Raw genomic sequence first — 15,936 nt, forward strand, 5'->3', positions numbered from 1 at the left:
CCTTCCTCCAGCCGAGCATCCTTCCATCCCCGCACCCTCCGGCCTCTGATTTGATCCCAGAACCGGAGCGTTGGACCCCTGGGCCCGTGTATCCGTCAGATGCTTGGGTTACCAGAGCCTAGAAAAACCTGGTTTTATAGCGCTTTAGGGAAATCGATGTGCTTTATTACTGGATATTTAAATTGTAAATTCATCTAAGAAACGAAAAGTTGGACCCCTGAGCCCGTTTTATCCGTCCTATGCTTGTGTTACCAGAGCGAAGAAACATGTTTTTATAGCGCTTTATGATTGGGGGTGTCCTTATATTACTGAATGTTTACATTATAATTTCACCCCTGAACCGGCGCGTTGGACCCCAGCTCTCTATGTTCAACTCCTATGTGCACAAGAAGCCAGAAATTAAATATGAATGTTTTTCATAGCGGCTTGTATATGTGTGTGTGCTTATATTACTGTATGTATCCGAGGGTTGTGTTTTTGTAGCGCCCCGTGGGGGTTGGAGCGCTTCTATTATTGCATATGTAAGTTATAATTCATTTCAAAACCGAAGCGCTGGGGACTCTCCCTGTGTATATGTTTGAAACTGATCTATGCAAGAGTCCAAAAACATGTTTTTAATAGCGCCTTAAGGAGGCTGATGTGCTTAGATTACTTAATATGTACTTTGCTTGCGCCTTCGGTCGGTGTCCTTACATTATTTAAATGATAATTACTTCCCATAACAGAAAGGTTAGATCCCGGCCTTTTGTGTTTGCGTTCTAGGCTTCTGTTTACGTTTTTTTTCCTAGTACCACACGGCGATTGGTGTGGTTATATTACTGAAAATATATACATAAAAATGTCACAGCAGGACTGCAGCGCGAGACTCCAGCTCCGTATGTGTGTCGAGGCCTGCGTTTATTAGGCACAAAAACTGTATTTAATAGCGCCTGGTCGAGGCTGGCCTGCACATGTTACAGAATATTTAAATTGTAATTAAATTCCAGCCTTTGAGCGCTAGACCCGTCGCCCCGTGTGTATGTCCGACGATTCTGTCTACAAGAGCCTAACATATTAGTATAGCGCTTTATAGACGATGCTGTGCTTATATTATTGAATATTTAAATTATCGTTGAACCCCAGAACCTGAGCTTGTATGTCCGTCCGAAGCCTGTGTTTACAAGAGCCCTGAATATTTTTTATAGCGCCTTACAGACGCTGGTGTGCGTACATTATTGAATATTTAAGTTATAGTTGAATCCCCGAAGGAGGTTGGTTTTCTAATGTTATTCAATATTTAAAATGTAAGTTCAAACCAGAACTGCTGGTTCGGACCTCTGCCCCCTATGTAAGTCCCAGCCTTGTTTTAAAAGGGACAAAAACATGTTATAATAGCGCCTAGTGGAGGATGGTTTACTTTTATTGTTCAATATTTCAATCTGAACTAAACCTCCTTCCGACGTGTTAGACCCCCAGCCCTTGTGTCTGTGCTCGAGCCTTGTGTACATAAGAGCCGTATATATTATAACATATTTGAGAGAGCACAAGTCTGAAAAATATATAAGTGCACCATATTTACAAGCACGTAGTTAGTTTAAACATGCTTTTGCACACGAGTGTTTTATATTTAGAAGTGAAATACACAGAGTGTCTTATATTCAGTAGTGAAGAGTATAGAATGTTTAAGTAGAGTAACAATAATCATAACTGTGTGAGATTAATGTAGAAGTGTTGGAATGAATATGAAAACCTCATGTTCTCATGTTAAAGGAATCATGTTAGAGTTGAATAGAACTCTGAAAACCAGTATATTGTGTAGGCCTTAGGGCAATTCACAGCAAATCTAAACGTGCTGCTAAAATAATGTGAGATGGGGTTAACATGGTTCTTCCAAAATTTGTATTATCGAATTAAGTTTGAAATATATGTTTTATAGATGTGTTGTTTTAGAAACGTATGCTAGTTAAGAATGTTGTTTAAATCAAGTTAATGTTTTAGAGTGCAGGGACTCGCTTCATGTAAATCAAGGAGGCCTGTACTGATAATGTCATCTTCTTTGATGTGCCATGTGCTCGTTAGAGGAGAAGTCGAGAGGTGTCCAGCACAGAGCTTCGAGTGTGCTTTACGACCTATAGATATGGTGGAGTCTGGAATTTGAGGCCCACTGCAGGACGGACTGTATGCAGGTGCGAGGGTCTTAATCAGCTAGAATGAAAGGGGCTTTGTTCAGTGGCGCTTGGCGCAGGCCTGTAGGAGTTTCCAGGAATTTCAGGGGGTATCAGCGCACTGGAGAAGAAGCCCGGGAACCAAGGTCAACTATAACGAGGGTCTTGAAGAGTACCATCATGGAGTTTACCGCGCAAAGATGTACCACGTGAGGGGCGTCCCAAGGGGCGTTTCTATTGGAAATGTGATTTGGTATTAGGAAAAGCGACCCGGGAGGAAGATAGAGCAGATGATTTTGGGAGCCTAAGGAAGCGGATGGGTAGGCAGATAGGCTGATCAGGAGAGACCCATTATCAGAGAAGAGACAAAGAGAAGTGCGTGATCTTCTTAGGAAGTCACCACGGCTGACACCTAGAGGGGTAAAGATCTTGTTAAGTAGGGATGTCACTTAATATAGTGTAGGGACAGACTAACCTGAATTTTCTTTTCTGTAATGACTTTGAGGTTGCAACTTGTATCCATATTGGCAACGCTCATGTTATTTGAAATTGTACTCATTATTCTGTTTTTCAGACTCAGACTATTCAAAAAGTTCATGTTCATAGTGATACCAATTTATCTTCTGAATCTCATTTTGAGAAGTTTGTATCTTCAGTTATCTTTGACTTTATATTAAATCTTTGAAACTTAAATTTGGTCAGTGGTCATTTAGAGTGGTGTAAGTTCTTAAATTGATTGACTTATTGTTAGATTACTTTTTACTCAATGACAGGTACCAACGATTCAGTCGACTTAGTTTGGGATCTGGTAAGGTAACTAGTAACCAGTAATCCCGCGTTAGCAGTTGGTAGCAGAGTGAGGATGGTTATCTTCTTGAGGAAGGTAATCTAGAGAGGTTAGTTTACCCCAAGGCCCCTAGACGTCGAGAGACGAGCAGCGGAAGAATCGTGTGCCGAAAGGTGCAGACGGTGCGAGAAAAGCAGCAGTATCGGAGGAGAGTGAGTATAAAAAGGGTCATGCGTGAACAGATTGCGGTGTTTTGTGTTGTATTTGTATTGTAATGTCTTGCGGAGTTGAATGCCTGTAGTGTGAATGAGAGAAGGTTGTGAGCGCGCGCAACCTGGTAAACTGGTTACCTGGTAAACGGGTGAACTGGTGAAATCTTAAGTTCAGGCCAGAGCTTAAGTGGTTTTGGGTGTATCGAACATCCATGGTAGTTGTCGACCATAGTACGGAGGTCACGAGGTACCATTGACGCCGTGGATCCAAGATAGGGGGAGTGTAAGAGTGAGTGTATGAGTAACGGACGCTGGTCGAAAGTTACTGCGTGTGAGTAACCTATCGGAGAAGGCGATTGTCTGGAAGTAAACGGAAAGACATTTCGCCAAGTTAAGGTGACAACTACAGAAAGACTGTGGGCGTACAGTCAAGAAAGGTGATCGCTTGGACGGAAGTAATCATTTTTCAGAGTATGAATGGGACGCGTGCATGACCGAGGAGACGAGCTGAGAAAGGAGGGGAACTGCTGCGAAGGGGGACGGGTGACGTCGGCTAGAGCCGCGCTGTGATTGAGCGGTTGGTGTGACGTTAGCTAGAGCCGCGCTCTGGTTGGGCGGCTAGAGTGACGTAGGAGGAAAGTCGCGTACGGATAGGCCAGTTAGTGAGAACGGGGCTGAGATTGGTGGAATATCATCAGGAAGTAAACGAACGCGGAGAAAGAGCGAAATCATGAAGTGTTTTAAGTGTTTGAAAGGGATTTTTAAAAGAAAAAGAAGTGAACATTATTACGGGGAAGAAGCACAGCCGGAGGGTACACCAGCTCATTATATGGCAACGAATGTGGGGCTGCATACGATATTATGGATTGGGGCTTGGAATAAGCTTACGGAAGGGAATGAGGAAATGCAGTTCCCGAAGTACGGGACGTTTAAGTTAGAGGTGTTACATCGGCTAAAAGCAACCATGTCCTCACTAAAACCCTCGCCCAGACCAACACAGTTTGAGGCCCTTAACGCATGGATTAGGGCTGCACACGACAGAAATCTGAACAGGCGTCAACAAAGACTGACGCGATCGGTAAGAGCAGTGCGAGATTCTAAATGGGATGAGGAAGCAAAGCGGTGGAGGGTACAGGCTATTGAGGTGGAAAAAATGTATCCGATGAGGGAGGTGGCAGGAGGAGGAGGAAACCTCATGGAAGAAGACGAGGAAAGCGAGTCGGAGGACAATCTGATAAACAGATTGTTAATGGATAGACCACCTCCGAGAGTGGGGGTGATAGAAGATAGGGGGCTCGCAAGGGAAGATGGGAATGCCATAGAGGGGTATACACCACTCCCTATATCGGAATGGACACCCACCAAAGGTGGGGAGACACCTCAACCTAGCACAGTACAGAGTGTAGTGGGAAGGTTTGTGGTGCAGAAAACGCCAGCCACCGAAAGGGTTGAGTCCTTTGGATTGCCAGATGCTCTTCAAGTGCCTGTTACCATAGGACCTATAGTATCGATCTATAACCCAGAGAGAGATAGAGAGGAAGAACAGAGGCAATTGGATAGAGAAAGGATCGAGATGGAAAGGAGGAATAACGTGACAAATGCATGGAAGCAATTGCCAGGTTCGGTAACGTGGAACACCCCATTAGATACATCTGTAGGTCCCAACACAGGACAGGGAGGTCAGAGAGGACCGATGGACCTAAGGGGACCGCGGCCAAAGTCCTATACAGAATTAAGAGCTGATTTGAGGGAATGGGATGGGTCCGCAGTAACCCCGAGTAATAGGTCAAGAACAGAACCAGAATGGGAAAGCAGAGGTAACGGGACTGTATCTCATTGTGGGGCCAGCGAAAGTAGTCAGGGGCGGGAAGGCCAAAGTCAGGAGAATAGAGGAGTTACACGTCCTACGGAGGAGAGGGAACAGCAGGAGCAAAATAGTAGGAGTGTAGAGTGTGAGGAGATGTCCCGTCTCTGGGAGAAAGGAGGAGACCAAATGGTACAGGCTTTTCAGAATAGGTTTAGGTGTCTTCATCATGTACTCGGAGAAGACGTTCAACATTGGAGAAAGGAGAACAGTGATAGGTCCCGCCACGCCTCGAATAATCAGGAATCACAGGGAAGTAGTGAAGAAAGAGGGAGTAATGGAACATCTTACCCTGCATCCCGTGAAACTAGCCAGGATGGGGAGAGAGGGGCTATGAGGCGTGAAGGAGTGTTTCACCACCCACCTCGAGAAGATGGAAAGGCATGGGACCTAGAGAGATGGGAACAAGGGAGGACTCCCTATAACTCACCAGTACCTAAACGTAGATCTCGGAGCTGGGATGGGAGAGATGCGGATGGAGGAACTAAATTTAGTGTCTTGAAAACTGAAATTAAGGCAAAGAGACTCGATGTTACTAGTTTAAAATCAGATGTTGATGAGATAATAGATGGAACATTGCCTTTGGAAAGGATAGAATTGTATGAACAGGATGAGTTATTGTTCATGGCAAAGGATATTACTAGGAAAGCTAGAGCGTTTCATGAGAAACTGACTGATTTGGCAGACAGGTATGCCGTGGATTTATCTAGGACAAGGGCGTTGCAGAGTAACCACAGATTACAGTACGCTGACCAGGACCTAGATGAGAAGAGAACTACTGGATTAAAAACACACATAAGAGAGCTGGTATCAGGGATAAGAGTGTGGAGAGAATTGGACAAATGGGAAGAAAGGTGGTCGAAAAAGGGCACAGTTAGACGAAGTGCAAATGTGATGACCCCCGAGGGAAGGGTAATGCACATGGAGGCATTCCCTTTGCGAGAAATATCAAACGGAAATTATGTACATGTGCCCTGGAGTAGAGGAGATTTAGCTGCATTTACCAACTCATTTCCGAAGTTAAGGGACAATCCAGTTGAGTGGTATAAGCAGGTAGAAAGGTTTGTCAAGAACTCGAAAGTATTGTGGATTGATTTGAACACGTTGTTTGACATCGTGGTCCCGTCTGATTTGTGGACCCCGTGCAAGACTAGTGTTGAATGGCCAAATACTGAACCAGTGAGGGATGCTCGGACTAATGGACCGTCCGAGATTGTCATGCGAAAGTATGAAAGGGTAATAGCTTGGTTGAAAGATAAGGTACCACCACAGGATATAGATTGGGTGAAAATAGACCGAACGAGGCAGGAACCCAAGGAGACAGTTCACGAGTTTTATGAAAGATTATTGAAAACATTCAAGCAATACAGTGGACTAGATGTAATGGATCCCAAAGATATAGGGCAGTTTGTGTCAAAGTTCGTCTTGGGGCTGAGACCTGATATTTGTTTGATGATACAGCAACATTTAATCTGTTGGCAGAACAAACCATTAGATGAGATTTTACGTTATGCAAGATACTGTAGTGACGAGATAGATTCTAAAGCCAAGAATCTAAAAGAGAAATTGATGGTGGTGCAAATGCAGTCCGCTGGGAAAGGTGGCCAGCAGAAGCAGGGGATGGGACGAAAACCAAACGGTCAGAATAAGGACAATGAAGAAGGGCAGAGACCTAGGATAGACTTTACCACTTTAAAGAAAACGACAAAGTGCCACCAGTGTCACCAGGTGGGACATTGGCGACGCGAGTGTCCCTTTAACCCTGAAAATGGAGAGCTAGAAGTAGAAGAGCAGGTTCAAGAAGTCCCAACTCCAAAGGTGACAGTTCCAGGTAGCAAGGTGGCCAAAGGGGGGACTTCGGCTCCACGGGCCCAGTTCCCACAGCCACCGAAGGTAGCGACAGGGGGAAAGGTCTTTAAACAAATGCCTCTATTCATCGAGGAAGAAAAGTGTTATTACATTGATCCATTGACAGGACAACGTGTGAGCAGTGAAGAGGACTGTACCCTCGGGGCAGTCCTAGAGGTGGATCAGAGAGGGCCATTTGTTGAGGCAGAGGTGGCAGGGTGTCCCACAATGTTCTTGGTGGATACTGGGGCTACCCGATCAACTCTGAGATCGGCGGTGGTTCCAGACTTGCCGATGTCAGGGGAAACAATTCAGGTGGTAGGAGTCGCAAACAAAAGGCTGACTAGTCCCTTGACAGAACCAGTGTCTGTGAAGATAGGAAACCATATGAACGAGCATCAGTTTGTGGTTTGTGACTCGAGTCCGGTATGTCTGTTAGGAAGGGATTTGTTGTGCAAATTGAACTGCACCATATACTGCACCCCGCAAGGAGTGGAGGTACAGACTACCGACGATGATGCTACCTTTAAGGTGGCCAATTCAAAATCCTGTGTAGAACTATATCCTACTCTGACAGTAGAAGATCTCCCCCAAGACTTACGAGATGCAGTGGCGTCAGAGGTATGGGATTTCACAGGAGAAGAAATAGGATTGATTAAAGGGGTAGAACCGGTAAAAATACTAGTAAAACCAAATGCCGAGTTTCCAAGAACGCCTCAATACAAATTGTCCCAGGAAACGATTGCGGGGATAAAACCTGTGATCGAGTCAATGATACAACAGGGAATACTGAAAGAAATCGTGGGTAGTCCTTGTAACTCCCCGATTATGGGTTTGCAGAAACCTAGCGGGAAATTCAGGATAGTGCAGGATTTACGAAAGATTAACAACATAGTCGTTTCATGTTGTCCCGTGGTACCGAATCCTTCAGTGATACTGTTTCAAATACCATGTCAAGCAGAATGGTTCACAGTGATAGATCTTTGCCAGGCTTTCTTTTCCATCCCATTGGATGAAGAGAGCAGATATCTTTTTGCTTTTAAAATGGAAGATCGCGTTTTAACATGGTGTCGAATCCCACAAGGATTCACAGACAGTCCATCCATCTTCAACCAGTTGTTGAAGAAGAATCTCGAAAATCTAGTACTGCCCCAGAACTCGGTTCTGGTCCAATACATAGATGACCTACTTGTTGCGTCAGAGACAGAGGAAGCCTGTAAAGTAGACTCAATTGCCTTACTGAACCATTTAGCCGAAAATGGACATAAGGTATCTCCGAGCAAGTTGCAGTATTGTCTGACAGAAGTACAGTATTTAGGGCACCGGTTAGAAAAAGGGAAACGTTGGGTGTCCCCAGAGAGGATTGAGGCGATAATGAAGATGAATGCGCCTAAAACACAGAGGGAAGTTAGAATGTTCCTAGGAATGGTGGGTTACTGCCGACAGTGGATAGTTAACTTTTCACTGAAAGTAAAGCCCTTACAGAAACTGACGCACAAGGAGGTGAGTGATCCGGTACCATGGGATGAAGAATGCTTGGTGGCGTTCTTGCAGCTGAGAGACGATTTGTGTCGTGCTCCGGCTCTGGGAATGCCTGATTATGAGAAGTCATTTTCATTCTATTGCTGTGAGAGAGAGGGATGTGCTTTGTCAGTCTTGGCACAGACCCACGGAAATGCCCGTAGACCAGTTGCATATTTTTCGGCTACATTAGATCCAGTAGCCGCAGCGTTGCCCGGATGTCTCAAATCCGTTGCTGCAACGGGTGTCAGCATTGAAAGGAGCGAGAGTATTGTGATGGGACATCCAGTGGTGGTGTATGGACCACATTCAGTTGAATTGCTAATGACCAGGACGAAGACGCAGCATCTGACCAATAGTAGGCTCACGCGCTACGAGCAAGTTATTCTTGCCGCGGAGAACGTGACCCTCAGGAGATGCTCTGTCTTGAATCCTGCTACTTTAATGCCATTACCTACTGTAATAGAAGGCGAAGGATGTGAAGACCACGATTGCCTTGATGTGACTGAACTATGCACGAAACCCAGACCAGATATTGTGGATGAGCCGTTGTCTGACCCCGATGAAATTTATTTTGTTGATGGCTCATGTTTAAGAGACGATACTGGTCGGTTGAGAGCAGCTTAGGCTGTTTGTACCATTACTGGAGTTGTGGAAGCCGCTTGCCTGGAAGGAGTACATTCCGCACAGGTAGCAGAAATCATTGCCCTAACTCGTGCCTGCATAGCAGGAAACGGAAAGAGAGTCACCATATACACTGACAGCCAATATGGTTAAGGTGTGGTTCATGATTTCGGGCAGTTGTGGTCTCAGAGAGGTTACATGACCTCCTCTGGTTCGCCCATTCGAAATGGAGAATTTGTGCGACTGTTGTTAGAAGCATTACAAGGTCCAGATGACATTGCAATCGTAAAGTGTGTAGCTCATACTAAGAATACAGATTTTGTGTCACAAGGCAACGGATACGCTGATGAAGTCGCACGTTATTGTGCAGAGCAAAATTATTCTTTCTCAAAAGTGGAAATAGATGGTGCTGAAGAAAAGACAGAATTAAGTATGATGTTAGAAACTGTAGACACTTGGGAGGATTTAAGAATGATGCAGGAGAACGCACCTGAAACAGAGAAAAAGGCATGGGAAATAGCAGGTTGCGTGCGAAGCGAAATGGATTTTTGGGTTTCAGCAGATGGGAGGGCTGTGTTACCTGAAGAATTAGCTAATCCCATGGCGAGAGAAATACATGGTCCAGTACATCTAGGAAGGGATGCTATGATGAGAGTGTTTAGGCAAACTTGGTATTGCCCTAAATTTAGAATAGCAGCAGAATCAGTATGTAAGCGATGTGTTACCTGCCAACAACTGAACGTAGGCAAACGAACACCAGTCACACTGAGTCACATTGGGAGGTCGGGGGGGCCTTTCAATAGAATGCAACTAGATTTCATCGAAATGCCAAGAGTTAATCGCCTTCGCTATGTGTTGGTGATAGTATGCATATTTTCCAGATGGGTTGAAGCGTACCCTACACGTAGGTGCGATACACTCACAGTGGCAAAATTGTTGCTCAGGGAGTTGATACCGCGCTTCGGGGTGCCTGCCTCTCTGGAATCGGACAGAGGAAAACATTTTAACAGCGAAATAGTGAAGATGTTGTGCTCCACACTGAATATCGATCAAAAACTGCATTGTAGCTATCGACCAGAAGCTTCAGGAATTGTGGAACAAGTGAACGGCACTTTGAAGAATAGATTGGCTAAAGTAGTGGCATCCACATCTTTGAGTTGGCCAGATGCTCTTCCTTTAGTGCTCATGAGCATGCGCAGCACCCCTGACAGGAGGACAGGTCTCTCTCCACACGAAATTCTGATGGGGAGGGCCATGAGACTTCCCACAGTTCCAACTGCTGCCCTATTGAATATTACAGATGATCTGATCTTGGATTATTGTAAAGGATTGTCTGACGCCATCCATTTTGTGTCCCTTCAGGTGCATGCGGCTGAAGTTCCAGCATCGAGGAACCTGTGTCATGACCTGAACCCAGGGGACTGGGTGTTGGTCAAAAAGCACATCCGGAAGAACTGCCTAGATGTTCGCTGGCGTGGGCCCTTTCAGGTAATCCTGATCACGAACACCGCGGTGAAGTGCGGGGGGCTACCAAATTGGATCCATGCATCCCATACTCGAAGAGTTCCAGCACCTCTAGAAGAAACAGCTCCTATCCCAGACGAAAGCCCGGAAGTGGAAGAAGAGTCGCAAGAAGGGATTGAAGCAGCTGAGGGGGTGTCGGAAGAAGTTGGGAACGCATCGGATTCAGAAGAAGAGCGAAGGCAGGGCGGCAGTGAGACTGAAGACGCAACTGAAGGAGAGAGCAGCAGTGAATACGAAACAGACACAGATCAGTACCAGAGTGATCAAGAACCGAGTGTGAGGACGAGATATAGGAGAACAAGGTGTGAGGCTGCCACTTGGCCGGGAAGAGACAGGAGGCTAAGTTTGAGGTCGGCCCAGGAAGAAACACTTGTTCCTATATCCGAAGACTCGGATCAGGAAGAAGATACCCAGGAGGGAACCGAGGAGGGCCCTAGAAGATCAAGGAGGGTGCGAGTGCCTAGTAGAAGATACTCTACTCCTGATTGGACCTACCTCGTTGCAGATGTCGGTGGGGCACAGAACCGGGAGAGTCAGGGAAGTGATCCTGATCAGAACTGACCCAATCATCAATCAATCAATCAGGTCATTTGTAGAGCGCACTACTCACCCGTAGGGTCTCAAGGCGCTGGGAGGGGGGGGGTGCCGCTACTGCTCGAACAGCCAGGTCTTGAGCTTCTTCCTGAAGGAGAGGTGGTCTTGGGTCAGGCGCAGATTGGTCGGAAGTGAGTTCCAGGTCTTGGCGGCCAGGTAGGAGAAGGATCTTCCTCCTGTTGTCGCTCTTCGAATGCGGGGGACGGCGGCGAGGGCGTGGTTGGTTGATCTGAGGAGGCGCTTGGGAGTGTAGAAGTTGATCCGGTTGTTGAGGTAGCTCGGGCCTTGGTCGTGTAGGGCTTTGTGCGCGTGGGTGAGGAGCCGGAAGGTGATTCTCTTGTTGACCGGGAGCCAGTGCAGATCTCTCAGGTGTCCGGAGATGTGGCTGCGTCGGGGGATGTCGAGGATGAGTCTCGCCGAGGCGTTCTGGATCCGCTGGAGTCTCTTCTGGAGTTTGGCAGTGGTTCCGGCGTAGAGGGCGTTACCGTAGTCCAATCGGCTGGTGACGAGGGCTTGGGTGACCGTCTTCCTCGTCTCGGTGGGGATCCATCGGAAGATCTTACGTAGCATGCGCAGGATGTTGAAGCATGACGAGGAGACGGCGTTGACTTGTCTGGTCATGGAGAGGGAGGAGTCCAGGATGAAGCCCAGGTTGCGTGCGTGGTCCGTCGGTTTGGGTGCGGTGCCCAGGGCGGGGGGCCACCAGGAGTCGTCCCAGGCGGAGGGCGTGGAGCCCAGGATGAGGACCTCCGTCTTGTCTGAGTTCAGTTTCAGGCGGCTGGTCGTCATCCATTCGGCTACGTTTCTCATCCCTTCGTGCAGGTTGGCTCTGGCGGTGGAGGGGTCGTTGGTCAGGGAGAGGATCAGCTGGGTGTCGTCGGCGTAGGAGATGATGTTCAGGTTGTGTTGGCGTGCGATGGCCGCGAGGGGGCTCATGTAGACGTTGAAGAGGGTTGGGCTCAGCGAGGATCCTTGGGGTACGCCGCAGATGACTTTGGTGGCCTCTGACTTGTACGGTGGTAGGCGGACTCTTTGTGTTCTTCCGTCGAGGAAGGAGGTGATCCATTCCAGTGCCTTCTCCTGGATTCCGATGTTGCTGAGGCGCTGTACTAGGGTGCGGTGGCAGACAGTGTCGAAAGCCGCGGAGAGGTCCAGGAGGATGAGGGCCGCTGTTTCTCCGTTGTCCATCAGAGTTCGAAGGTCGTCGGTGGCGGCGATGAGGGCGGTCTCGGTGCTGTGGTTCGCTCGGAAGCCGGACTGTGAGGGGTCGAGGGATCCATTCATCTCGAGGAAGGCGGCCAGCTGTTTGTTGACGGTCTTCTCGATGACTTTGGCCGGGAACGGGAGGAGCGAGATGGGACGGTAGTTCTTGAGGTCGGTGGGGTCTGCTGTGGGTTTCTTGAGGAGAGCGCTGAGTTCGGCGTGCTTCCAGCTCTCAGGGAAGGTGGCGGAGTCGAAGGAGGTGTTGATGATGTCCCGCAGGTGGGGTGCGAGGACAGCGTCGGCCTTGTTGAAGACGTGGTGAGGGCAGGGGTCAGTCGGAGATCCGGAATGGATGGAGTTCATGGTGCGGATGGTGTCTTCGGTGCTGATCGGGGTCCAGGTGCGGAGGGTGGTGGATGGTGGCGTCGTTGCGGTTGTGGCTTGCGTTGGTTGGTTGCTGAAGCTGTTGTGTATGTCCGTGATCTTGTTGTGGAAGTAGGACGCGAGGGAGTTGCAGAGGTCTTGCGACGGTGTGATGTCGTTGTTTCCGGCGTTGGGGTTGGAGAGCTCTTTCACGATGTTGAAGAGTTCCTTGCAGTTGTGTGCGTTGTTGTCCAGCCGGTCCTTGTATGCATTTTTCTTGGTGGCGCGGATCAGTTGGTGGTGTTTCCGGGTGGCGAGCTTGAGGGTGGTCATGTTGTCCGTCGTTGGTTCCCTTCTCCAGGCTTTCTCGAGGGCTCGACAGTTCTTCTTGGAGCCCTTGAGTTCGTCGGTGAACCATGGTGTTTTTCTGCTGCAGGATCTGCTGGGCGGGGTCCTTAGAGGGGCGAGTTCGTCCGCGCAGTTGCTGATCCACTTCGTGAGGTTGTCGGCGGCCTGGCTGGGGTTCGCTGAGTTGGCGGGAGGGTGCTGGCTCAGGGAGGCGGTGAGCTGGTCGGCTGTGATCTTGTTCCAGCTTCTTCGAGCAACCTGTTGCTGGAGGTGGTGGATCGTCGTTCTTCTGAAGGTGAAGTGGACGCAGCTGTGGTCCGTCCAGTGGAGTCCTGTAGCGTGGCTGAAGGTGACGTCTTTGCTGGATGAGAAGACGGCGTCGAGTGTGTGTCCGGCGAGGTGGGTGGGGGTGGTCACCAGTTGCTTGAGTCCGAGGTTGTCGAGGTTGTCGAGCAGGGTGCTGGTGTTGCGGTCGTTGTTGTTCTCCAGGTGGAAGTTGAGGTCCCCCAGGAGGATGTAGTCGGCGGAGGGGAGAGCGTGCGGGCTGACGAAGTCGGCGATGTCCTCGCTGAATCGTGTGCGTGGACCCGGGGGTCGGTAGATCAGGGTGCCTCTGAGGGTGGTCTTCGGGTTGGTGTGGATCTGGAAGTGCAGGTGTTCAGCGGTGGTGAGGGTGTCGTCGGTGTTGGTCGTGATGCGGATGGTGTCTCTGTGGATGATGGCGATGCCTCCTCCGGTCTGGTTGTCGCGGTCCCTCCGGGTGATCTTGTAGCCCTCTGGGATGGCGATGGCGATGTCTGGGGCTGAGGAGGCGTTCATCCAGGTCTCGGTGATGAAGGCAACGTCGGGGGCGGTTGTGTCGAGCAGGTTCCAGAGTTCTACGGCGTGTCTGTGGATGGAGCGGGTGTTGAGCAGGATGCACTTGAGGTGGGTGCTGCTGGAGTTCGGCTTGTCGGGTGCAGGGAAGGTCCGGATGCATGTGAACTTGCAGGCGAGGCAGCTGAAGGGTCCGTGGGTGTGCTTCGGGGCGGCTCGGTGACATCCTGGGATGTGGCCGGTGTTGAGTGCGGTGAAGTCGGCGGCGCTGTAGGTTCGTCGGGTCGGCTTCCGTCGGTGGGGGCCAGGGGTCCTGGCACTGGGCGCGGTCCAGGCGCGGACGGGCGCAGACGGGCTTACCTTTGGCGCGCCTTCGGCGCACAATCGGCGCGCCCGCTGCGCGTCAACGCTGCGCGTTCGCACGGTCGCCATTTGAGGCGAAGTGCGCGGGTGGGCGGAGCAGCTGGGAGGCGGGAGCGGGGAGGGAAACAGAAGAGAAAAGGGGCGGGGCTTAAGGCGGTGGCGGGAAGCGGGGGCAAAGCGCGATGATAAGCGGCAATTTACAAGCGCTAATCTGAGTGAAACAAGGAAAAAATACAGTGACACACAATCTGGGGGGAACAAGCGCAAATACAGGCAAAAAGCGGGTGAAAACTACAGAGAAACACGATCTGGGGAAAACAGGCACAAATTCAGGCAAAAAGCGGGTGAAAACTACAGAGAAACACGATCTGGGGAAGAAATAAAAAACAAGCACAAATTCAGGAAAAAACAAGCACAGTTACTGGAAAAAACGGGGGAAACACCACGGAGATCGCTCAGGGCGGCAGCGAGGCCGGCGCTGAGACAGAGGCAGGCACTGGGGGCACACGCAGCAGCTGGTGGCCGTGCGGCGCGGGGGTGTCCCACAAGTGGGTCACACTCACCTGTGTCGCACGGTCGCCATTTAAGGCCAAGTGCGCGGGTGGGCGGAGCAGCTGGGAGGCAGGAGCGGGGAGGGAAACAGAAGAGAAAAGGGGCGGGGCTTAAGGCGGTGGCGGGAAGCGGGGGCAAAGCGCGATGATAAGCGGCAATTTACAAGCGCTAATCTGAGTGAAACAAGGAAAAAATACAGTGACACACAATCTGGGGGGAACAAGCGCAAATACAGGCAAAAAGCGGGTGAAAACTACAGAGAAACACGATCTGGGGAAAACAGGCACAAATTCAGGCAAAAAGCGGGTGAAAACTACAGAGAAACACGATCTGGGGAAGAAATAAAAAACAAGCACAAATTCAGGAAAAAACAAGCACAGTTACTGGAAAAAACGGGGGAAACACCACGGAGATCGCTCAGGGCGGCAGCGAGGCCGGCGCTGAGACAGAGGCAGGCACTGGGGGCACACGCAGCAGCTGGTGGCCGTGCGGCGCGGGGGTGTCCCACATCACTGTACAAATACTGTTCCTGCTACCGGGGGCGGAGACTGAAAGGTTGCTGACACTCAACATCGTCTATCCTCCTCTCCTAAGCGGAATAAGAAAATTGATTTTAGAAACAGTTGAATTTCCAGTTTGCTGTTCACGATATCCAGTGTTGGAGGGAACGCTCCTTCGGTTAGAAATGCTTGAGCGAGTAGTGGAAGTTCTTGGAATGCTCATTGTTTTGGACTAACACTTTGTTGCAAAAAGGCTTTTTGAAAGGACTTTGAAAAATTACTGCAAGATAACCTAGCGCCGAGTGGAAGAAGAAAAATGGTAGGGGTTTCCTTTTAGCGGATGGAGAAGGGCTAGGGTTGTCTGTTTTCTACAGGACTTTAAACTGTTTTGCGGAGTAAATTGTCGGCTTCCAAGTGTTCCAAAGAGAGACATTATGTAAAAGAAAGACTTTGTTCAGAGAGAAGAAGAAGTGAATGCTGGAAGAACGTCAAGAGCTACACTGTTTTGAGAACATGGAGGCTGGCAACCCGAACCGCAGGGCAAAATGTATAGTTGGCACATTGTTGGGAGTGGTGATTTTCCTGATAATTTTAGTGGTTACTGTCTCATACATAGTGGGACACGAGAGAGATGCAACTGCAGTCAAGGAGGTCAAGGGAGTGTCAACACCGA

The sequence above is a fragment of the Lissotriton helveticus genome, chromosome 2_1 (genome assembly GCF_964261635.1).
Source record: "Lissotriton helveticus chromosome 2_1, aLisHel1.1, whole genome shotgun sequence".
NCBI classification, from domain to species: Eukaryota; Metazoa; Chordata; class Amphibia; order Caudata; family Salamandridae; genus Lissotriton; species Lissotriton helveticus.